Source organism: Ixodes scapularis, unplaced genomic scaffold (genome assembly GCF_016920785.2).
Source record: "Ixodes scapularis isolate PalLabHiFi unplaced genomic scaffold, ASM1692078v2 PGA_scaffold11__112_contigs__length_91849675, whole genome shotgun sequence".
NCBI classification, from domain to species: domain Eukaryota; kingdom Metazoa; phylum Arthropoda; class Arachnida; order Ixodida; family Ixodidae; genus Ixodes; species Ixodes scapularis.
In genome coordinates this window covers 16226951-16251444 of record NW_024609837.1, presented here as the reverse complement: position 1 = coordinate 16251444, position 24494 = coordinate 16226951, and positions in this window count along the sequence as shown.

The following is a 24494-nucleotide window of genomic DNA, read 5'->3' as shown; positions in this document are numbered from 1 at the left end:
TATTGCTTATGGTAAAGTAAAGAGTGTTCTTCGCGACAAATGGCACTATTATGGCGACGAAGTGGTAGAGATAACCACAAAAGGAGTAGTATCGATCCAATTAAACGAGGGACTTACTGTGGACAACTTGCCGCACAAGCTCGAGATTCTAGGAACCGCTGTCATTGTCTCCGTGACAGGTAGAGCGCCACGGTGCCTGCGATGAATGCAAATAGGTTGCGTTCGAGGTCAGTGCCGCGCTCCATGGTGCAGCGTATGGCAGGAAATACGGGCACCCGAACCGGAAGACTGCATTCCAACCTACGCCAACCGTGCAACTTCCTTGTCCTTCTTGAGAATCCTACCGAGGATCACATAGACTCAAAAGAAGCAGCACAATAAGAGGATGGATGAATGGATTGATGGTAATGGCTATACCCTTTGTAACGGGCGCCAGCTTGCGCCACCTTCCCTAGATCTTTTCCACCAATCTTCCAATCTTCTCTTAGTTACCGCAATTCTTTCCCTATTCATTCGTCCACCCATGTCCGGAAAACCCAGTGCCCCCTCCAAATCCGTAGTCATCTCCCCCAAGAGGGTGGGACGAAGCCCCGTGCACCTTAAGATTACATGTTCCATACTATAGTTTCCCTTTCGCGGTTGCATACGTCGCACAGAGTGTCTACTTCCTGGAATTTAGCCCTATACGTTTTCGTTCTTAGCACCCCCGTGCTAGCCTCAAACAGTAAAGAGCTCCCGACTGAATTATCATACAGCTGTTCCTCCTTTATTTCTTGTTTTTGTGCCGTGTATATTGTTAAAGCTAATTTCCCCTGCATTCTTTCTTCCCACAATTTTCTCTCAGTTTCCTTTACTCACTTTTTTACTGATATGCTCTCATCGTCTCCATCTCGTTGAATGTATTTAAATCTCAGCTTACGGGTTCGGTTTGTCCACTTAGTGTTTAGACGTTTCATATATAGATACTTGTACACTTTCGCTGCCCACCGTGTATCCTCATTTTCAGCTAGTCTTTGTTCGAATTTTACTTTACTGATCGCTTCTATACTCTCGAAAAATGCCCAACCCATATCCCCCTGTAGTACTCCCTCATTTGGTGTATTCCTATGTGCCCCTAATGCCAACCTACCCATACTCCTTTGCTATATCTCTAAACCTGCCTAGATTTCTGACCTCCTACACAATACCGCATTACCAAATGACAGTCCTGGCATCATGACTCCTTTCCATACACCCCTAACGACTTGATATCTAATATAGTTCCATAGTTTCCTGTGTTTCATGATATCTGAATCTCGTTTCCCCTTCTTTATTACAATATCTTCATGGTCTTTTAAATACCGTCTTCCTTCACTTAAGCATACTCCCAGATATTTGTACTTTTCTACGTGTTCTATCAATGTGTCCTGTATCTCCAGGGGTTCCCCCTTCTCGTCGTTGAAAACTATTATACCCGACTTGTTCCTACTAAATTTTAGTTCTAAATTGTTCCCTCCTTGCTGCAAATCCTAAACAGTTCCTGTATTGTCTCACAACTTTCTGATACAAGTACAATGTTGTCTGCATACATTAACCCTGGCAATGCTTGATTTACTTTATGCCCTTCCTCCATGTAAGTCAGGTCAAAACCTAGGTCGCACTGTTCTAACCTTTTTTTCATCTCACTGAGATATATCATGAAGAGCAGGACAGACCATTGGCAACCTTGTCTAAGACCTCTTTTTATTGCTGCTGGTCTTGTAGTTTCGACTTCCCATGTTATAACCACACTACTCTCCGTATAAACCCGTTCTAGAAACTTAACCATGGTTCCCTCTAGTCCATATCCCTTCAGTTGGTTCCAGAGTTTTTCCTGATTCACCTTGTCATATGCCCCTTTGATGTCTAAAAATGCTACCCATAATGGCCTTTGACTTGTCATTGCTATATCTATGCACTGAGTGATTACGAATAAATAATCATCTAGTCGTCTATCTTTCCTGAAACTGTTTTGAAGCTCCCCGAGAATCTGCTTTCTCTCTGCCCATTCTTCCGTTCTTCTTTTTACAATTTGCATAGCTAGTCTGTATATTATTGAAGTTACTGTGATTGGTCGGTATGATTTGATGCTGCCTTTGTCTCCCTTGCCCTTATGTAATAATCTTATCCTGCTCAATTTCCAGTCACTAAGTACCTCCCCTGCCATAAGTATCTGGTCAATCGCCTGCCTTAGTTTCATTTTGCACGTCTTGCCTAGAACTTTTATCAACATCATTGGTATGCCGTCTGGACCTGTCGCAGTTCCAGCTGGAACCTTTCCTTCTGCTTTTTCCCACTCCCCAGTGGTCATTTCTTCTTCTTCACTATGATCCTCCTCTTGTGTTGTGTAGACGCTACCGTTTCCTACGGCCTGATCCGATTCGAACTCCGAAAATGCTGCTTCGATTGTATGTCTAATGCATTCTCTTGCCTCTTTCCACTTTACCTTTGCCCTTTCCTGTGTAATTAATGTCTGCTGGTACCCCTCGGCTTTGTTCCCTCTGCACTGATATGTTCCCAGAACCTTTTTGCCGCATTCCTATCCTTCTGGTTTATCTCTATCATCCACTGGACCCCTGCCCTCCCAATTTTGGCCTGTATTAACGTTGATGCCTCCTGCTTTCTTTCCTGAAATTCCTCCCATTTCGATGCTACTTCGGCTAGTCTGGCCCCCTTTTTCTTTGCTTATCTGTGTTCTTTAGATGCCGCTTGGCGTCTCGATATTGCTGCCTTAACGTCTTTATCCCACCAGCTTGACGTGTCTGCTGAGGCCAGTGTTGCCAACCTCCGCAATTGTTTCTTCCCCGATTTTTATCGGAAACATTCCTAGATTTTCCAAGATTTTCGGAAAATATGCTAATTTGCGTCTATATTGTTGTTAGGTGGCCAATTAAAGGTTAAGTTAACTTCGTTAAAACCTTTTTACGTAATTAAACTTTGTTACTTTGAACTCGTCTGCCCGCCCCCCCCCCCCCCCCCCCCCCCCTTCCCGCCCAAATCTTACCACTGAAGATTTCGGGAATTAAAAACAGCGCGGAAAGACGAGGACCAGACAAAGAAGTGACACGGACGTAGCGCTCCGTCCGTGTCACTTCTTTGTCTGGTCCTCGTCTTTCCGCGCTGTTTTTAATTCCCGAAGTATGTACCAACTCGCCCAAGCCTCAACTTTAGCACTGAAGATTCTCTGGCCCCGACAATATACAAAAAAGCCTTCTTCCCACTGCGCTCGGCGGACACAAGGAAAAGGGGAATGAACGTGTGTCTAAAGCCCTCTGGAACCCAGTAAAATATCCCTAGATCTGCACAAATTTCCCTTTGTCACTAAAAGATCACGGAAATCCCTAGATCTAGAGAAAAATCCCTAAGGTTGGCAGCACTGGCTGAGGCCAACAATAGTCTCAAGATAACCAACATCGAAACAGTCACACGTAATTGAAAGGATGCAAATAACCCAAAACCGTCAGGCTCTCCAACAGACAAGACAGTGAACATGAACGCAATCGCCCATCGTATCCAACACGTCTCTCCCAATCTACCAAGTTGATGATCCAGCGAAGTCAGAGGAAGAAGAATCCGAAATGGAGAAAATCAACAAACAGGAAATTCTCGAAAAAAAAAATAGGTGAATAAGTGCAATGCACATCAGATGTTGGCTCCGCACCTCAATGAAAGAAAATAGAAACAAGGACGGAAAGAAAAAAAGAGAACAGAATCTTCATCTTCCAAAGCTCCCACCACCGAACGAAACCCCATTCTGCCTGACCACGAGTATCTGAAAAAAAAACAGTAAGAGATAAACCCCCCCCCCCCCCCCCCCCCCGAAGTCTGCTATATTTTTGGATTGAAAACTCATGTTTCTTTTTTATTTTTTTACATATCTGTAAAAGATAGTCTATAGCCGATCTGTTTCTGGGTCGCAATGATTGTGCCGTTCTTTCTGGTATAATGTTACGTTGTCAGATTTACATATGTAGATACCCCATATCCCATTTATATTGTGTTTTAAACTGTACATAAAGATTGTTGGAAACAAAAATTAAAGACGCTTACAAATCTCTGTAACGCGAAATTAAAGCGCAGCTCTTGAGGTGGAGGAGGGGAGAGCACGGAGTGGAGGATAATCCCCTTCTCCTCATCCGAACCCTCCCCTCCTCCTTTCCTCCTCTCTTCCTCCTCTCCCCTCCTCCTCGTCTCCCCTACTCCTCCTGCTCATTTCTTCCTCCAACTCCTCTCCCCTCCGCCTCCTACTTTTCCGCGCGTGACATCAATTTTTCCACTAAATCTAACGAAGAAAAGAAATTCCTTCATAGGTGACGTGACACTAAGTCGTGTGACGTTATTTTTCCCGCTAAATTTAGCAGGAAAACTGAATTGGTATTGAGACCTTCTGACGTCACTTTCCGTGCTAAATCTAGCGGAGAAACTGAATTTGTTCAAAGGTAACGTGACACTAAGTCGTGTGACGTCATTTTCCCCGCTAAATTTAGTGGGGAATTGAATTGCTGTTGAGGTCAAGTGACGTCAATTTCCCCGCTAATACTTAATACTTGGGATACTATTTCCCCGCTAATTTCCCCGCTATTACCTAATACTTGGGATACTATTTCCCCACTAATACCTAATACTTGGGATACTATTTCCCCGCAAATTTCCCCACTAATACCTAATACTGGGGATACTATTTCCCCGCAAATTTCTCCACTTATACCTAATACTTGGGATACTATTTCCCCGGTAATACCTAATACTTGGGATACTATTTCCCCGCTAATACCTAATACTTGGGACACTATTTTAGCTATGTTGGTGAGTTTAGCGAGTTTTCAAGCAAATCGGAGACAATAAGAAAACACAACCATCCTACCAATCGAAATAGTCAAATCTCAATTCGATACGCTTTCGGTCGCATCCATGTAAACGCAGCCATTGGCGGCATTCTCATGGATGCGACAGTAGAGCATCGAATCAAGATTTGACTATTTTGATTGCTAGCAGAATGCGTAGAAGAGGCAGAAGTAGGAAGACAGACTGCGTGCAATTGTTCCCTGTTTGATTCGACGCGCCACGATGGCCTTCATGTAAACGTAGCCATAATAACTTGCGTTTACATGAACGCGAACGTAGCGCCTCGAGTCCAGATTTCGCTATTTTGATTGGTAGTAGATGTGTACAAGAGGAAGACGTAAGATGACAGGGTGCGGGTGATCGGTCCTTGTTCCAGACAATGCGCTATGAACGCATTTGTGTAAACCCAGCCATGGTCAGGAAAAGTTGTGCTACGTTTGTGCCAAGCAAATTGTGGACGGCCCACGCCCTAGCTCGACACCGGGCGCGAGCGAGATCGGTATTCCCGAATAACTGCAAGATTTTTTCCGCCTTTTAGGGCAGAAACCCATTTAAAATATCAAAGGCCTGTGCATTACAACTTTGATGTCATCACATAAAGATTGAACGTAGACACAAATTGGACATGAGCACAACGTCAACATTCGGCTGAACGTCGCCTCCAGTCAATATCTCGAACTACGCTCAGCGGCGGGCTCGGGCCTAATTACTGAGTTGGCGCCATTCGAGTGTGATCACATACTATGAAAGAAGGCCAAGTTGTTCCCAGGCTTGTCTGAGACGATGAGACGAAGCATGTGTTCGCAACATTCACGCCCTATTGGGGGCGCCCGATAAAGTCGACACCCCCCCCCCCCCCCTTTTAGTACACCCTACATTGTACCCTAGAGCAGTTTCCTTTCAAGGGCCTCTACATTCGTGAGTAGAAGCTCGCTAGGGGCGCTTCTGTTTTCCTCACTATAGGTAGTGCACGTTCTGCCCACGCGGTTATCTTTTAATTTGCAAAATCATAGCCTCCTATATACTGACAATGCCCGGCAGAAAGTCACGTGACGCGGCCGCCAGAAGTAAAAAGGTAGAGTGGCAAGCACCGGATAAGGGTAGAGTCAGGTAACGGGCGCCCCGTTGCGGCGAGACGCCGAAACACACTATGCTTCTTTTCTCCTGCTGTCGAGGGTAAATGGAACGCCACCCCTTCCCCGTTCCTCCGTTTCAATTTCGACTGTTTCGCTTGCGCTCAAAATTACCACAGGGATGAGTTGAGCTAGTTGGTCATTATACATTACGGGTGGAACCAGCTGAAGAATGAGCCTCAATAACCCTGCAACCTCTAGAAAAGCTCTTTGTGCAGGGCGTCCTCACGGCTCAGTATAAATGGAAGGAAGGCGGCAACACAATTAAGGATTTAGAAAAAAATGGTTACGCATAATAACTAGTAGAATAGGAGGACAATTTATCAAAATAGATGGTAGTCTAGTAGTAGGTTTTCTTTTCTGTCTCTTCTTCTCTCATTGTTCAGCTGGTTTCACCCGTAACGCTCAAAATTGTGGGGCAAACTTCCGGGCTGATTAATTACAAATTACAGATATTGATACACGGGAACAGCGTCGAAAGGTCAGTATCCCCTGCTCGGAGTTTTCGCCGGTCCATGCGCCATAGGGCACACAACTGCCCAGACAATGCAGATGGTCCTGAGAGCGTCCTCAGCTGGTCTGTGGCTGTGGGAGTGCGGTAGTCAGTGCCGAGGACTGTGGCGTAGACTCCGCCACAGTCCTCGGCGGCCGTAATCGCCGTAGCCTCGACATCAGCAGCCAGTCGCATCGGTGTCTCCCAAGCCATAGCGAACAGTGAGTTTCGGGTGTTCGCCGCTCAAAAGCTGTGTGCTCACAACCGCACTCCCGAGAAATGATCTGGGCTACCAGATCCTTGCGCTCTAAATCTGCGACCGGACGCTGTATGGCTACGCCATCGAACTGCCAGTATTTGTGAGCATAGATGCTATAAACACGTACCAGATTGAGCCACCATAGCCGACCTTGTCTTGTCTTACCGAGATGCCGATCCACTGAAGCGGGCGTTGACGAGTCTCCACAAGGGCGTATGCTGGGGAAAAGTACTCTGCGACACTTAAAATGGCATTAACCTTTCCTGCTGTGGTAATTATGAGGTGGAGCAAACAGAATAAGAAATAACACACACTGAAGGTCGGTTATGGCGGCGTCCATGCGCAGTTGCCTGAAAGCGTCTTATAGACGCTTTAAGGCAACAAGGAGGCAATGGAAAAGTACATAGAAGCTTGGCATTGCACGTGGTTGCACCAGCAAAGGAAGTTGAAGTATTCCCACTTTGGGTTGTGACAAAATTTCATCAGGAGGCGATACCTAAATTTCTCGCCGCGAATAGCCGCTCGTTTTAACGGAGCGCCTCAATTTGATTCCAAATATCGCATCAGGCAAGGATTTGTGCATTGACATTTCTGATGAATTGATGCCGCTTGCAAGACAAGCAAAGAGAACGGGTGGGTTTACTGAGGGTGTGTGACTCCTCGGTGTGACCTAGGGGCTGGCGGAGCGCGAAGTTAAGTAGCGCGTTCTTACCGCTAGATTGGATGCATTTGGGTGCCTTTATGCGCACCCTGCTTAGGGTGGAGACATCCGGCCCTTCTGTCTTACACGTTTATTTTTATCCCTGCACGTGTTTGTGGCGCTGACTGTGTTATGGCAACATTTTGTTTTTGTCAATTTCTCTGTATTTTACCAGTGAGCGCATGCTGTCGGCATCAGGTACTATAAAGGGTGGCATCACCCTAAACAGGACATTCAGGCACCCTAGGCTACATAGGTCGTGGCATCGGCTGCGGTAATTCTAAAATTGAAAGTAAAAGTTTGTTGCGCGATGGCGAGACATAGCAAGTCGCCGTGGAATCACTACGTCATACATACGTTGCCTCTCATTGGTTCTGTGTGCCTTGCAGCAGATAGAAATATCACACAGACCCATTTTCCGTAAAAACGGCAAAACTGGTCTCAGCGGTGTCAAACAAGAGACTCGTGCCGCGAGTCGCCGCCCGTGCAAGTTCGTGAAAACAGCAACAATAACAAATGCTCTGGCTTGGTGCATACAAAGCCGTGTATAAAGAGAGTTTGGCTATTAATTGGGAAGTATAGGAGAAACACAAGGAGGCACCATTTGCCGAAAGCGGGCTGTGTGTTTTCCAGGGCGTCTTCACAAATTTGGATGTTACCGACCAGAAGCTGGAAAAATACCCTGGCGGTAGTCGCGAGATACAAACATAATAAGTACTTTGAAGTAACTCTCGGTGATTTAAAATATGATGCACGTGATGTTTCAATCGCGGTAACTCAAAATCATGGTAGAACAGTGCGACTAGCGGAACGATCGACATAATTAGTACGTGAGGCGCTGAGGGCCGCGAATCAGCCGTCCGAGAGGTCTCGCACCGTCTCATAAACACAGAGTTGAGCGACCACATTCGTTTCTTACATATTCGTGCATGATCATGATCGAAATATTACGTGCAGCCCATTTTAGACCATGAAAGGTTACTACATTTAACTCTTACGCGCTTAGTAAAACCATAAACCTATGATGGAAACTGTTTCTCGCTACCACCGCTACGGGGTCTTTTCGGCTTCGGGTTGGCCAAGAGAGAATGTCAAACCGTCTTTCTTCGTTGTGTGTACGCCGAGGCTCTGTCCGCGCCTCCCATTTAACAAACTCTACACGCGACACTGGGTGCCTTTGGTGTTGGAGTCGCCATCTCGTAGAAGTCAATGAAAATAAATCTAGGAAAACTGCCCTGTTCGACTTAGTTATACAAATTCGGAGATTACAAACATTAGGTTTTTTCGTCAGGGTCTTAAAATTAAGATGTGAGACGTTTCTAGCACGTACTACTATTTGTTTTGTCGCAATTGTCTCCTAAATATATTTATTTTAAAATTCCCTCAAACTGCTTTAAAACAGTCAAAATGGTCGTTTTTCTCAAATTTATTAAAAATATCTAGCACTCTAAGGGAAAATCCAAAGGTCGTACGTCTTTCATTACATCTTCATAATGCAACACAAAAAAAAAAAAAAATCCTCTTGTACATTCCTCAAACTCAGGCTTGTGTAGCGAAATTTGCCCATTGAGTGACGAGTGGGTGAGCCCCCCTTAAAGGGGTCATGAAACGATATGGTGTTGTAATGTTCATCACTTTACAGTGGCGTACTGGCCCTAGTCTGGCACAAGGATACTCGCACGGACCGCCACTTATTCACAAGCTTCTTGGTCGCGGGGAAATTGCGATGATTAAAGGGGACTACTATATCTTTCAATCTTGCCTTCGCAAAGCTTGATAACGTGACTGTGAAATCGAAGCCACCCGCCTGACGGCAATCGAACACCGCCCATAGATTGGACACGAGAACTGCGTGAGCACTCAACTTCCGCTTGTAACAATCATTACCTCGGCGGACACTCGGTTAGTGGCTCGTGTCCAACCCCTGCGGCAATGAGAATAACCGAACTGTAACAATGCCTGGAACTCAGCCCGCGTTCTCTACTTTGCTTACCCTAGCGCGGGGCTGTGACTAAAGGGGTCCTCCGGAGCGTTCTGCGATGGTCTATTTATGGCGGTAACTCATTCTACAGGCCCTAAGGCTCCTAAAAATTATAAAATTACGGTCACGCGCGGCGGATTTCCCCATTAGAATTGCTATCAAAGTCCCCGGCACGCCCCCCTTTCTGAGATGACCCCGGAAAACGGGAGGGGCATCTCTTTACGCGTCAGCCAATAGCAAGCGAAGGATTCCGGCGTCACTGCGCGTCACCAAGGCGGCCGACCGCGAGACCCGCGGAGGAATCTCTTGAACACGCGCGGACCGTCGTCAAGAAGGCCGGACTTTGTGCTCGGCAGTCGTCGTTCGTCGCGCCGCACCGTCGCGCTGCTACTGCCATACGCAGTCGCATTCCACAGATGACAAGGAAAAGTTTGACTCGTTGACGTGAAAGGATCGCAAAGTTGGCTTCGGAGTCGGGATCCACGGGAAGAAGGAACACGTGTCCCGCAAACGCACGCCTGCAGACGCCCCGGGAAGCAGACGAGCCGACGCGCCGACGCATCACCCTCTGGCAACAAGTTTGCGGGGAGAAAACGTAGTTCGCTGGTTTTGGAGCGATAATTGCGGACTATGTTTTCCGCGCCACAATCAGTTAACGTTTTTCTCAAACTCTAATTTACAACAAGCTTAAAAAGTGCTGCAATAATAACGTTCGCATTCACCGCGAGATGCAGCATTTCCATTGGCCAACTTTTAGCGATGGGCAGGGAATGGGGGATTGTCTTCCAAGAGAAAATAGTCCCGATATATTTCTACTGCCATCTCCTTAATAAACGGTTTTGTAATCTAAAACTTTGTATACATATTAACTTGCACCTACTACGCAATATAACAACATAAACAGACGATCGCAGAAAGCTCCGGAGGGCCCTTTTAAGGTTAGAGGCATAAGGTAGTCACCAGGCCACGTGGCCGCTTGTTCTGGCTCCCAGTTGAGGGGATGAATGATGCTCATATTTCTCGAATTTATTTACCGAGTGCCATTGCTTACAAAAAGGCAAAGGCAAGTTTATTCGGTTATTAACATTAGGGGTGATGCTCAATAGTATTCAGCGAAAGTGAAAAAATCGTTTCATGGCCCCTTTAAGTTTTCTCTTTTATGAAGTGTTGGCTAGTACGACCCTTTCTCTGCCAGAATTATGGAACGGAGTTTCTCTCTCAATTCTTACGTCGCAACAAAGTACATGCGCATCAAGCTTGCGCACTTCTCACGCAAGCGCCATCAACTAAAATTTAAAAAAAAAAACGCAACATAATCTCGTTTCAACCTGCGTCCAATTAACCGCCAGACGCTTTTCGCCGCGCATCAGATGCCTTCACGCGGCAACGATTTTCCGATACCCGAGCGTCGACACACCAGAAAGCGAGCAAAAAACAAAAAAACAAAAAGGAACAAAGGGGGAGTGTGAGGTACGCGAACGACGGTGACACACGGCCCATCATCGTCCAAAACAAGCCCTCTTGTTAGCGCTCAGTGCCTGACAGTCGCCGAGTCAATTACAGCGCGCGTCACCTAGTGGAGAAAAAAAAAGTGACTTTTAAACCGCGACCATTTTTGAGCGGCCTTAAAGTGGGCTTCATAAAGAAAACAATCTAGGATCATCACTGTCATGATTACGGCTAAATATCCGAAGCATACGAACGTGAAGTGCAAACTGAACGTTTCTACTTCGTCTGAGGGCGTCTCCTACATTTTTCGTTTTTGTAGTTTGTCATTTTGTTTATTTTTATGAGTTGGATGCGTCTGGCGCGCGGGCTTCTTTCGCTCCTAGATGGGACCAGATCACACCACATAATATATTTCATCACACGCTGTGTTATTACTTAGAACCAACAAGTCAATTGTTTATAATAGTGATCATTTTGTTTCTAATCAACTAGAGAGTGGTGTGGGGGGAGGGGGGGGGTGTTGATGAAAGAATTGAAGGTAATTTTCAGCTTCGAATATATAGATAGTTGATGATAGCATCCCTGTGAAGTTGTTCATACGGTTAAACGTCGGGAATTGAGTCACCTAACAATAAAGCAGTGATGTGGAGGTACGAAAAATGACGCTATGAACAAATATAGTTGATATAGTAGGCTGGCTTAAGTTCAGTTCCAAGCAGCCTTCTGTGGTTTTCCTCGTTATTTAACTCACCTTTTTAGCGCCCCTTTCCAATCTAAGCAACTGAACTTCAGTTGCGCAGGAAGCGCTTCGCGGTGTTCGTCGGCGTTTAACTTGTCCGTCGTCTTTTCAGAGCTTTTATTCTTTACAAGACTCTGAGCTACCCCTTGCAAAATGGAGGAAGATCTCGTTCTTTCTCGAATGATAAGAATGCATTGAAGAATAATTCCTCCATTCTAGTTGCTCGTCGGGTTTTTTAACGGGAAACGATCCAACACCCCCCCCCCCCCCCCCCCCCCCCCCCCAGAACGGAGAAAACATCCTTCCTCCTGGCTGGCAGTTATCTGAAGCTTCAGCTGATATAGCAGAAAACGTTTTTCGGCTTTCTTCAATGCTCCAACACTTCTCAGCAAACAAGAAAAATATATTGCCTGAGCTTCCGAACACTATGCGCAAAGCTCAAAACGTCAAACTTTCAAATCGTAACAATCGCCGATTGCCCCCGCCCTGCACAAAGCACCAAAAATATGCGGGCGCACAAACAGCCATCGGAGAGTTAAGTGACGATGCTTTAGAGGCTTGTAAGCGTGCCGGCGTGCTCGCGAGGCGCGCTCCCGACACAAAGCTCCTTCCACACGTTGTGCGCGTAGTGGTTATGGATACCCCCCCCCCCCCCCCCCCCCAAGAGGTGGCATGCTTCGTTGGGGTAGCTGCTTCTTTTCTGAAGGCTAGCGATAGTATGGTAGCGTTGGACGCTAAACCACTGTACATCATTTCGTTGTTAAAACAAAGGTAAGAGCCCAGCGAGACATAAGCTCAGGTCAATCTCAAGATCTTTCAATTTCGGCAAGCGTGCTATAAAAAAAAAAAAAAAAAAAAAAACATCTACCCCGGATTTAAGACACTCACTCGTACAGCCTTTATCTTATCTTTATCGTACAGCCTTTATCTTTAAAAAAGGCTCGCAATTCCCACTTATAGTAATAATATGGCTTGGATAGCCCTCGCTGCCTTTTAGGAATATGCTTTCAGGCATCATCTCCAGCATTACAATTTCGTTTGACGTTAAAGTGTAATTTTTCGGTGCACCGCTGATAGCACGAAATATGCCATTCCCATTCTGCAACACGTTAAATCGTCCAACAATGTGTATGTATGTCGAGCCGCAGTACATCACGCGTGTTAACGTCAATTAATCCAGTTTCTTAATAACAAAAGAAGAAAGTCGTGTTGTGCGCGCACCGTAGGTCCAAAAACAACAGCGCTCCGCTTTCGACGTCAAGTAAGCCAATGGAAAGAGGAGAGTTGATTAATGAAGGAGGCAATTAGCGAAGCACGCCGGCACCTCCGAGCCACAACGCCAGCAGTGTGCAGCCTGAACTCGGAAAGATATCGGGCGGGAATAGCTATCTGATGCACCTGGTGGCGAAAGTGTTATTTTGTTTCCTCGCTATTTATGCCTAGTAATAAGACATTCGTTTTCTGTCAAACCTAAACAAATTGCTGTTGTTGTTTTTAGTGCACATACGCCTCTGTTTTATGCGATCTACACGGGCAGCGACTAACAAAAAAAAAGTGTTTTTTTTTCGTTTTTTTTGTTAAAACAATTTGTAAATGGCGCTCACTGGAGCCCCAAAATAAGCCAGGGGTCAGTGTAACGAAACCTCTGCCATTTGGGTGCTTAAAAACAATTTTGTCGGTTATCTGAAGCTCCATGTTAATACGCAGAAAACAATTTTCTACGCTTCATAAATGTCTTTAAAAAACAAAGTCCGGAACAGGGCGAAGCAATGACTTTTGAGTCCAGCTAAAGCTCGAGATCTGGTATTTTTTAATTGTAGCTAGCGCCAACTGTCTGTGCTATGCACATGAAGTGCCGATTCTCTAAGCGTACCGATGGCTCTAGCTCTTACCTGAGCTAATCTGTAAGAAGAACATTGAGAAAGCAAAAACACTGGTGGAACAGCATTCGCTAGTACGCTAGAGCTTAGCGTTTCTTTTTTTTTTTTTTTTTTCACAAATTCAAAAACTCTCAGTTTAATCGCCACTCCTGTCGATTACTACGAAACGCAGGGCGTCATTTATTATGTTCTTCCGTAGGCTTCTTAGTTCGTTGTTCGACATTTTACGAAGAAATGAAGGTCGAAAAACGGGAAATAATTTGTAAAACAAAAAAAGATTTTGGATTTTATGCTGTTTTATTATCTTAAATTTTTTTTTATATTTTATGTGTAAAAAATATTAAGTGCCAGTTATTATCGCGAAATTAATCAAATACGCATTTGAAGACCTCCCCGCATGCCAGAACGGCATTAATTTGACTCATTTTTCTGTCCGTGGTTCTTCGAATTCTCACGTCACTCGCCCTTCATTTACTTTGAAAAGTGTGCCTAGCCATCGCCTCTCCATCGCAGTCTTCTGTAGCTTCAATTTCTCACAAAAAAAATGACCAAAATATTCATTTTGCTTTCTGGGAAGCAGTATCGCTACACAAAAATTCAAATGCGTTTTCTTTCTTTCTTTTTTTTTTTTTTTTTTTTTGTTACGTAATTTTGGGGCATTTTGACAATCTGCATAAAAGATTTGTTTTAAGCTTAATGTTGTCCTGTCACAACCACATTTGGCATGCATATACTTAATAATATGTAGAATGTAACTATTTAGGTTTGGTTAGAATCTATTACTTATATTTACAAAACTATTTGAGAAACCTTTGGTTGACTGACCTTCGAAAAATGTCGTCCTAAGAATGGCGTCCGACAAACCTCAACGTCCTCTGCGTGCATTTACGCCTTTAAAATACCAGTAATTTGGGGAACTTTCAGCTAACCGTCGCCGTGTTCCAAGTACCGAATTACCGGAAAAGCCTTTGAAGCAAGCTTTTAATCGCACTCGCCCCGCTGTCAAGGTCATCACCAGGTCGCGCGCTTAGAAGCGCATGCTTCAAAGGCTTCCGATAACGCGGTATACGCGAAACACGGTAACGATTTGCTAAAAGTCCCTCAGGTACCGCCTGAGTTGGCGTTCAAACGAATGGAACTTTCCAGCTGGCGTTCCTCCTCAGACATCGGTGAACAATGTGCAAAAGGGCTGAGTGTAAAATTGAGTGTAAAATATTGCTTTGCATATTTATTGTAAATAAAGTTCTTGTTACAAAAAAAAAAAATCTGCTCGGTAGCTTAGTGGATTGGAGCGCCTATATTTTTTTAAGCTCGTAGAGGACGGGTAGTGGAGAGTTCAAATCCCGCTAGCGCAGACGCCTTTTTTTTTTTTTTTTTTTTACATATTATAAGTTTGTTTTTTTTTTTTTGATGTGCATTTTGAGCACTTATCACCCGTTTTTTACAGCTGCTGTTATGACTGAGGATTATCTGTAGTGGCAACAGAGTGAGCAACAGCCTTCTGCATCAAGGCTCTGGATACTTTTTAGTTTAAAAATGTTGCATGAATTAAAAATTTCTGTACAAATGCTAATCGCATATATCCTATAAAACGAGCCCTTTGAATATTGGGTGATAGTCTTAATAAGTGCACAGCAGTAAAGTTGCCTTTATATTTTCTTCGTGGTCGTACCGTACACGGCGCAACGATCGGTACGCGGGCGTACGACCGTGATCGTCTGCTATCTGTACCGTGAGAGAGCAACATGAGCGCCGTATCTACCTCCGCCCGTCCGCCTCCTCCTCGCAAGCGGTTTACAGCAGCAGACAACATATTTCTACTTCGGGAGGTGCTAGGCGCTACTCCTTTTTCGCTCCAGCACTTTGGAATGACGCAGCGCTGAAAAAACTTCTCGTTGCGAGGAGCGAAGGAACGGATTGACCTCCTCGTAAATAAAAATAGAGATTTGAGACGTACTGAAAGATACGCCATTCCAAAAATATACACACTCTATGGAAAGAAAAACAAATATCATTACATTCCTTCCTTATTTAACGAACTCCCAGAGTCCCTAATGAATATAGAATCCACTAGGGTACTAAAAAGGAAACTAAGGAATTGGTGTCAAGCATCTGAGCTGTAGATATCGTAGCCTAACCGTTGGAGATATTTCGTACTTTTATTTCATGGTTGCGTGAGTAGACTTGGCTATAAACACCTATATTTCATGCTCTAAAGTGTTCCTTTTTGTATTTATTTGTGCTGCTAATTTTGTGTTCCTTTCATTTTTTTTTTTTTTTTGTGCTGCGGAGTGCTTTCTTTTTTTTTTTTTTTTTTTGTAACAACATATATTGTAGTTGGTCGCCTGGCCCCACATACAAGCAGAATGCTGCTTTTGTGGGCCAGCTCTTTATTTTGTATGACTTCATCTTAAAATAAAAATTGAATTAAATTTAAAATTGAATTGAAAATTGAATTAAATTAGCTTTGTACAAGAAACATGACCGCATCAACATGAGAAAGTGAGTATATTTTGGTTATTTTTGTATTTTCTTCGAGATTTAATATTTCTAGTTTTATTTGTCCATAGCTTTCTTAATACTCGATCCTGCATTGGGCCTCGAGGGAAAGAGACAGGATCGCTAGCAGACGACTTCGAATGTTGATGATAAGCGCGCGCGAGCCTGTTCTTGTGCCAAATCGAGTTTGCTTTCGGCAACGTTTCAGCATATCAGGACGTGGTTGGTGTAAACATCATATTTGGTTGAGGTAAAACACCGAAGCTTGCCCGCTGAGAACGCATGATTTATTAGAAAACAAGTTACCATGTACGGTCGAGGCATTATTTTATTCCCCAAGTATATAAATCTGGTAAATTGAAAGAAAAAAAACCCCAAAATACGCTGGCACATCATTCGTGGTATCCGCACATCATTCCTGGTATCACAACTTTTTTGTTTACTCAAAAGCTACGCCAAGTTGAATGTCCTATGCCTTGCCGCCAACCAGCGCCTTCTCTTAGTGTATCGGTGCTCGGTGGCACCCGAAAGAAATGCGAGTGACTCCGTGTCACGGCAAACCAAAAAGAATGTTTATTCCCTCGTGCCCCTGCACAAGTCACGGGGCCCACGGCACGCGCGTGTGTGCCTCGCTCATAGAAAGCGGGAAGTTCAAAAGAGACTCACGCCACACTTAGTGCACAGACAGTCGTACAAAATCACTTTTTCTAAATTGCTTTCGCTGAATAGGGCCAACTCCAAGTCACGGTCAAAAATATCGAGCGCCATTGTTGTCGGAAAGCTCGTCTGCTTCTTTAGCAGACGAACATTTTAGAACTTCGCTGTGCTAGGGGCGACACGCCGTGGTGCGCCAGGTTTTGTATTACGGAAGCGCATTCATTCCAGTAAAAAAACGAGACGAACTATAAGTAGGTATACTATATTTTTGGTTCTCTATATATTTAGGGTGCGATCTTTATTTACTTGAGTTTCTGCGATTTGTACGAACACACGCAAATTTGTCTTTTCTCGATGAGGCGGATGCAGGTTTCCGTTGCCAGGGGGCGCGACCTGTGCCGATCGTCTGCTATCGTCTGCGAATACGGTTCCCCCAAAGCCGTTTCAGGGCACACGATCGGTCCACACGCCCGATCCAAGGTATCGATCGTTTTTGTTTATCGACCGTATTTTGTTCCGGTTCCCTAAAACTCTCTATTGTCGTACACTCCATTCTGCGTAAGGTTCGACCACAGACGATGCAACGATTGGACGGACTCAATCAAGCAGCATCAAAAAATGCTTCGTCATGGCACTCAATGTATTTGCGCACTTGTTGTCACGGGCAAGACCAATCATGCCCCCCTCCCCCAAAAAGAAAAGCGCAGAATCATGCCGCATTAGTGTGAACCGGAGTATGGTGGAAAGCTTTTGAGAAGAGATCACGAGGAACCGTCAATTCGTTGCCTTAACCCAATCAACTTTCCTTGCCAAAAAGTTTGTTTCTTTTAATATTTTCGTCGCACGAAAAAAAAAAACTGGGGTAAAACCAAAACATCGTAAGGTCTCGCGAACCGCGCGCGTCTGGCTCGTCTCGACTGTTGCCGAACACGTGTAATCCGGGTCCGTTTCCCAACGGGTGCACTTCAGTCCGACTAACAAACCAATTAGAGGACACTTGACGCCGTCTCCATGACTCCCGCGTCCGATGCGCTCAGCCGCGACAACGGATTATCCGGTCCAATCCACCGGTCAGCCTCATATAATCCGCACGATGGAAGCATCCAAGCGGGATTATCGGGAACGCTTAGGCATGTTTGGTTTCGTTTGTTTTTTTACTTGTGCGCGATAAATTGGATTTTCGCGAAAAGGACGCTGCACCCAAAAAACAGAGTGAGCTTCTTGTTTCTGATTTCTTTTTTTTTTTTTTTTTCAATCCTACGTTATATTAAGTGATGTATGTTTTCTGCGGTTCGACTTCAGCTATGGTACGTCTCTCTTGGTATATACTTGTCTTGTTTATGTTAATGTTTTTTTTCTTTTTTTTTTTTTTGGTACAACGCAATTTTTTTGAGGAGTTCATTGGTGCTAATCCTCGGAAAATCATAGAAGCCACGATTTGAGACTTCAGCTTATGTTGAAAGATGTTGTTCTAAATTGTTACTAGCGAATTGGTCCTGTCTAACAGAAAAGAAAGTAAAGATAAGCAAATAATAGAAAAAAAATGAGCATCTCAATGTACATATGACCACCTCGCTTAAAAAGCTCAAGAACCAAAATACACAAGATACATGAGCTTCAAGCGAAATGACCTAACAGTTTATCCAAACCCCGTTCAAATGAAAATTTTCTGAGTTTCTGTTATAAAAATAAAAATGATAACGAGTTTGGTATATATTAATCCAGGAAACCTATCGTTAACATACTACAATCCCACCTTTTCTACGTGTTTATTTTAAACTGAGCATTAGCGTTCAGCATAAGCCGGGTCAGTGGAACTCAAACCTAGAACGACAAATATCTGCCTCAAATTTGATCAAAACAACTTCTATCGTTTTGCTCAAACTGTCATTCACGTAGGAATTTTCACAGAATTACTAACATAAAGTTGCCACAAAGCAGACAAGCCACTTCAGGCCTGTCAATGAGGTATAAAGAGCAGAAGTAGTTAAACTATTTTATCTGATAACAACAAGAGCAACTCAATTGATAAAATGACTATAACTAATTAATTTCTGTAATAGAAAATTAAAAAAGAAATGTTTGTGCTAATTTTTGCCATGTCTAATTTTTGAAAGCAACGCAAACATTCAAGAACAAATGAGAAAGTCCTGTTTCTGTCTCTTTTTTGTGTCCACTAACGACCGCTAAAATTATCAAAAAGTAAAACCACATTTCTGGTGAAGAGAGCGAAAAAAAGCATCAGATACGTGAGATCAATTCATGCAAATAAAAATATATAGCTCAAAACCGGGCTTCTTTTGATTCGCTTCGTTTCATTATTTTACCCAAACGAAGCTATAATTTATTTCTGAGTAAATAAAACTATGTCTTTTATAGTCAAAACAAAACAAATACAACTAATCCTGCAGTTTGTGCAATGGTGCAGGAAAGCTGGTCAAGAACTTCATTTTTATTCCTGGTGAGTGAGAAAACATAAGAAAACAGGAATATTGAAAGATTTGTGTGGCCCTATTTCTCCGTCTCCTCACCCTCAGGGGTTAAATATGTTAGTCTTGCATTCGCTTTTGTGCTGTAGTCATTCTAAAGCACGCAGCTGAGGAAAGCCTATCATTTGGTACCGCACTTCAAAAACTATCCCAAGTGAAATGACTACACAAATTGAGCTTTTGAGCATTTTCGAAAATGTAAGTATTGGAAATTAAACTATTCTATTCTATTATATTATATTATATTATAGCTAATCATCCTTATTGTCATGTAACAGGTGCGACAGCAACAAATTTGATCGTTTTAAGCTCAACATTCAGATACCTAGACTGGAGACCAGATATATTATCATTTTGTTCAAAACTTATCCACCCGTATTCAGTATTCAGTCAAGCATTATGAGCACTTTGGTAAACAACTTTTCACCAGCATCCGGTCTAGCGATATTAACACTTTGATAGAAAGCATTTCGACTGTATTCGCTCTACAGACTTGATGCATTAACTTTTTCATCCAAAACCTTCTACCAGTATCCACTATACGGTCCAGTAAGACTAACATTTCGATCCAAACCCTTTTACCTGTATCCGGTCGAGTTAGACTAACACTTTGATAGAAACTTTTCGCTATCATCCGGTATCCGGTCCAGTTACATTAGCATTTATTTTGATCCAAACCATTCCTGCTGGAATTCGGTATCCAATCCAGTAATGTCAACATTTTCATTGAAAGACTTTCACTGGCATCTTGTATCCGACCAAGCTACACTAACATTTTGATCCAAATCCTCGCTCCACTATCCGGTACACCGACCAGTTAAAGTATCCAGTCCGGGTTGTGTTTACCTTTTGATTCAAAATGCTCCGCAAACTGTCTCTAGAAAGCTTCGTGAGCGAGAACCCAAGCGTGAAATACAAGCTAACAGCAATCTCACGAAATTCCCGACGTAAGACCTATAACCATACGCAGAAAAACCTCCGGCGCGACCGATGAAGTATGCTCCCATGAAAAACCTCCTGCGCCTTCGGAGAGCGCTGGCGTGGTGACTGCGATTCATCAGAATCAGCGCAAAAACAAAATACATATCAAACGAACGAAAGAAACCGAGTTTGGCGGCAGAACTCAACCCACTCAAAAAGAAGCCAAAAGCAGCAAAACCCAGCCGCCCAATTCAAAACGCGGCTAGAATCAAAAGCTCGTTGAAGGCCCGCTCAAGTAAAGCGGAAATAGGAAAGCGATCGGCTTTTTTCCCCTTGATTCCAGCGGCGCGCACACGCACGTCGCACAAATTGCAGTGAAACAGACCAGCCAACATTGCTCGCGTATATTCCTAATGAAAAACCCGGGGTGGGTCTTGAAAAATGGAGACCGCTTAGGCGGAGGCGCGCTCGTGGCACTCCGCGTCTCGCACTTCCCGCTTCAGACGTCCGTGCGGAAATGTAAGTGAGCCAGGGAGAAACGCAGACGAAGATCTCCGACGAAGCCGGCGGGAGATGTTCTGCTACAAGCCGCGCGCAGACTTCGAAGGTCGTTGCTAACGCGGTTGTACTGAAACGTTTAGTCTCTCCGATGGCCTCGAGACGTCCGCGTAGGAGTAACAGCATTATCGCAAATAACCGTAACATAGACAAGGCGTTTCTTAAACCGAATACATTGTTCTTGTTTATCTACGCAACGTTCTTTTGTCTTTTTCTTTTTTAGAGGAGTGTATTGCATTGAGATAATATCGTTGGCTGCGGTGGCCGTCGGGAATGGAATGGAGTGTGATGCATATAAAACTAATTACATAAATTGAATAAACAACTAATGCACAGGGTGCGGCCGTAAAAACTTTCACATTTGGCACGCCTAGCAAAAATCGAATTTCAAACGTCCATACCTGAAATTTGGCACACGAACGTCGTTTATTCCAAAGTTTTTTGCCTATTTTTTTCAGACGTCAACTCGGGAGTAGCGAATTATTAGAAAAATAACAAAAATGAAAGGCGTGCATTTCCTATGGCCTATACCCGCCCGTTTGCCGTCTGCTATCTGGTTCGCGACGCCGCTCCCAGGTGGCGCACTGAACGCAAAAACGCGGGAAACGCCGCACGAATAGCTGGTGTCGGGCGAGATAATCGCGATAAAGAGTGATTTGAACGAAATATATGAACGATTGTTGAGATTACCTGTTTCAAGCCAAGTTTTGACAGATCGTCATGCAAGCAAGAAGACACCATGATGCGACGAGATCATTTATTTACAGCCTGGAATAGCAAGTGATGCTGCTACCGTTGCAGACAAGTTCGTTTTGAGTCATAATTTCATTCTGATTTTTACAGGGCCGCTGTAACACATAGTTTTTTTTTTCATACAGCTTAGGTATGATTAACACACATGTCGCAAGACATATTTGTAAAAAAAAAGAAATCATATTAATTAGAGCAATATTTACGGCGCTGGAGTGATTTCGGTTGACCGGTGATAAAATGGCTGGCATTTGAGAGAGATAGTCGTCTTTTTGCTGTTTTCCCATTGATACCTCTATCAGCAGCCTCTACTTTGCTCTCCGTGTGCGGCAAGCAGCACGAGAGACAAAAGTAAGAGGGAAACTAATAGTTTAAATTCCGTCAGGAAGTGGAAGTTGTGCGTTCATTCAATTGTTTATTCTTGAAAAATGCATCTTCTGATACGCCTCTTCTGTCATGGCGATTTGAAATAATTTTGATGCTGCAGCGGCCCTTTAAACGACAAGGGTTCGGCCGATTCGATGTGCCCGCCGTTTACAGACACGCAAAGCCGAAGTCGAGCTTCGTACGCCAGGAAAGCCCTTTCTGGCATCCCATCGTCGATCTCGAGGAACGCGCCCTCAATTTTTTCTTTCAGCTCTTCGATGCTGGGGATCCTCTTCTTGTGGACAAGTCCTTTTATAAATCCCCATACGAAAAAGTCGCACATATTTAAGTCGGAGGATCGTGAAGGTCAGTCCATATAATCTGATCCCCGACCCATCCATTGCCGAGGGAACGTGTTATTGAGCCATGCCCTCGCACTATTTGCGCAATAGGGAGCCGCCCCATCCTGCATAAATATACAGTTTTCTTTTGTCATATGGTACCTTTCAAGCTCAGGGAGTATTTCCGTTTTCAGCATGTCCAAGTGGGCGTCTGCGTTAACGGTGCCATCGAAAAAAAAGGGGCCCACTATGCCTTCACGCCAAATCCCACTCCACACTGTCACCTTCGGTGAATGGAGATGCCGTTCGTCCACGGCATGAGGGTTACCGCGAGCCCATATCCTGCTGTTCTGGCGGTTCACACGTCCATCTAGGTGAAAGTTTGCTTCGTCACTAAATAAAAGAAATTGCAGGTGCCCCGGGATGCTCTTAATGCGCAACAACTCCGCCTTGCAAAATTCTAAACGTCGGGAGTTGCCGCCGTCGTGCAGGGCTTGAACAACTTGCATCTTGTACGGGTGCAAATTATTTTTCCGCAGAATCCGTCGTTCGCTTTTTTCCGAAATTCCAAACAACCTGGCTGCTCGCTTTGTTGACAAATGCGGGTCGCTCCCGAAGACAGCAAGCACCACTTCAATGAGCTCCTCATTTTTCAACAGGCTCTCACGTTCACTGACCGGATTCTTCTTTTTAAAGTCTTCTCCACACACAAAACGATCCGCCCAATTCAAAATAGTCGGGCGTGAAGGCGGGCGTTTATGAAATGCAGCGCGAAATTTTCGTTGTTCTGTGGCCACCGAGTTCCGCTCCACGTACCACTTGACTGCCTGGGCACACTCACTTGCCGAGTATTGCGGCATCGCAGGCCGACGTGGAAAATATTTTGATAATAACTGCAGAAGATAGTGCAACAAAAACAATAAATAGGAACAATCAAGGTGCCTCAGCAGCGGCACTCTTGATTCCAAAGTTGAGCTTTCACCGGGAACGGATTCGTCAACAGATAAGCAGACGACAAAGGAAGACAGACGTTCGTCTGCTTTAGAACATATTTTTATTAAACGAGGGCGTCCTCCAGTTTGTAAATTTCAATTAAAACGGCATAATTGTTCAGATATTTCTGTAAAGTCACTTTTTATCGCGATTATCTTGCCCGACACCAGCCTTTCGTGCGGCGTTTCCCGCGTTTTGGCGTTCAGTGCGCCACCTGGGTGCGGCGTCGCGAATTAGATAGCAGACGGCGAACGGGCGGGTATAGGCCATAGAAAATACACGGCTGCCGTTTTTGTTATCTTTCTAATAATTCGCTACTCCCGAGTTGACGTCTGAAAATAATAGGCAAAAAACTTTGGAATAAACGACGTTCGTGTGCCCAATTTAAGGTATGTACGTTTGAAATTCGATTTTTGCTAGGCGTGCCGAATGTGAAAGTTTTTACGGCCGCACCCTGTATGTACACAACTATAGAGGGCGCATTCAAATAAAAGAGTTCTTGCACGTCATCGAAAGTTAACAGTATCCACGCAAGCGAGGATATGTGCGATTGCGAGACAGAGCGCGCAAGTAAGAAAGGCAGTTCGGCTGCGCCGTAAAACCTGGCACACAATTTGGGTTGTACGCTTTGGCTGTAGCTTAAGTGTTCACCATCACGTGCAAACGCGTGTATGAAGGAAAGAAGAGTTGTGAGGAAATGCTCAATTTCGGGAACATCAAATTCTTCAATATGCTGCGCCACTACTAATTGACTACCAAACGGTAGAAAGGCGTCCATACGAACACAAAAACCAACTAAGCCAGATAAAAGCTCAATATAATTCATAAATTCAATTCACCGTAGATTCTCGACACACAAGTCTAAAGCCAGCCACCTGTCGCATGCGAGACATCAGTACTAGAACGAACACAAATAACATTAAAACATGCGACGGACAGAAACACTTCCGGCGCTTTCTCCTTCCAACTTCCGCTTCTAGAAAGCCGCTTCCGCTTATAACCGGAAACCAGGGGAGCCAGCCAACCCCGTAACATGCGGCGGCTCGATGATCCTAGCCCTGGAGAAACGCGCATTAAAATCGGGAGCTCCAGACCTAAGAGCTACCTCCCAAGTCATCCATACGTTAAGACCCCTGGGGCCCGGGGCCAAAGTACAGAGAGTCCAACCCGCCGCCTCAAAACAACGATGGACCACAAAGAACGCCGTGAGCCAGTTAAGTGAAGCCACGTACCATCGTAGCAATGTTCGGCCATAAAACTAAGACCTCCACCGTCCGCGTGGGCTACGGTAGTAGTAGTCTCTCCCGCTCCAACACGACTCTGTCATATAGACGCGGTGGGTCGTACCGCACAGACGACGAATCGTGCTGCTTTCGTGGAACCCTTTCGACTTCGGGTCCCTCGCTTCATCTAGGCGGAACGC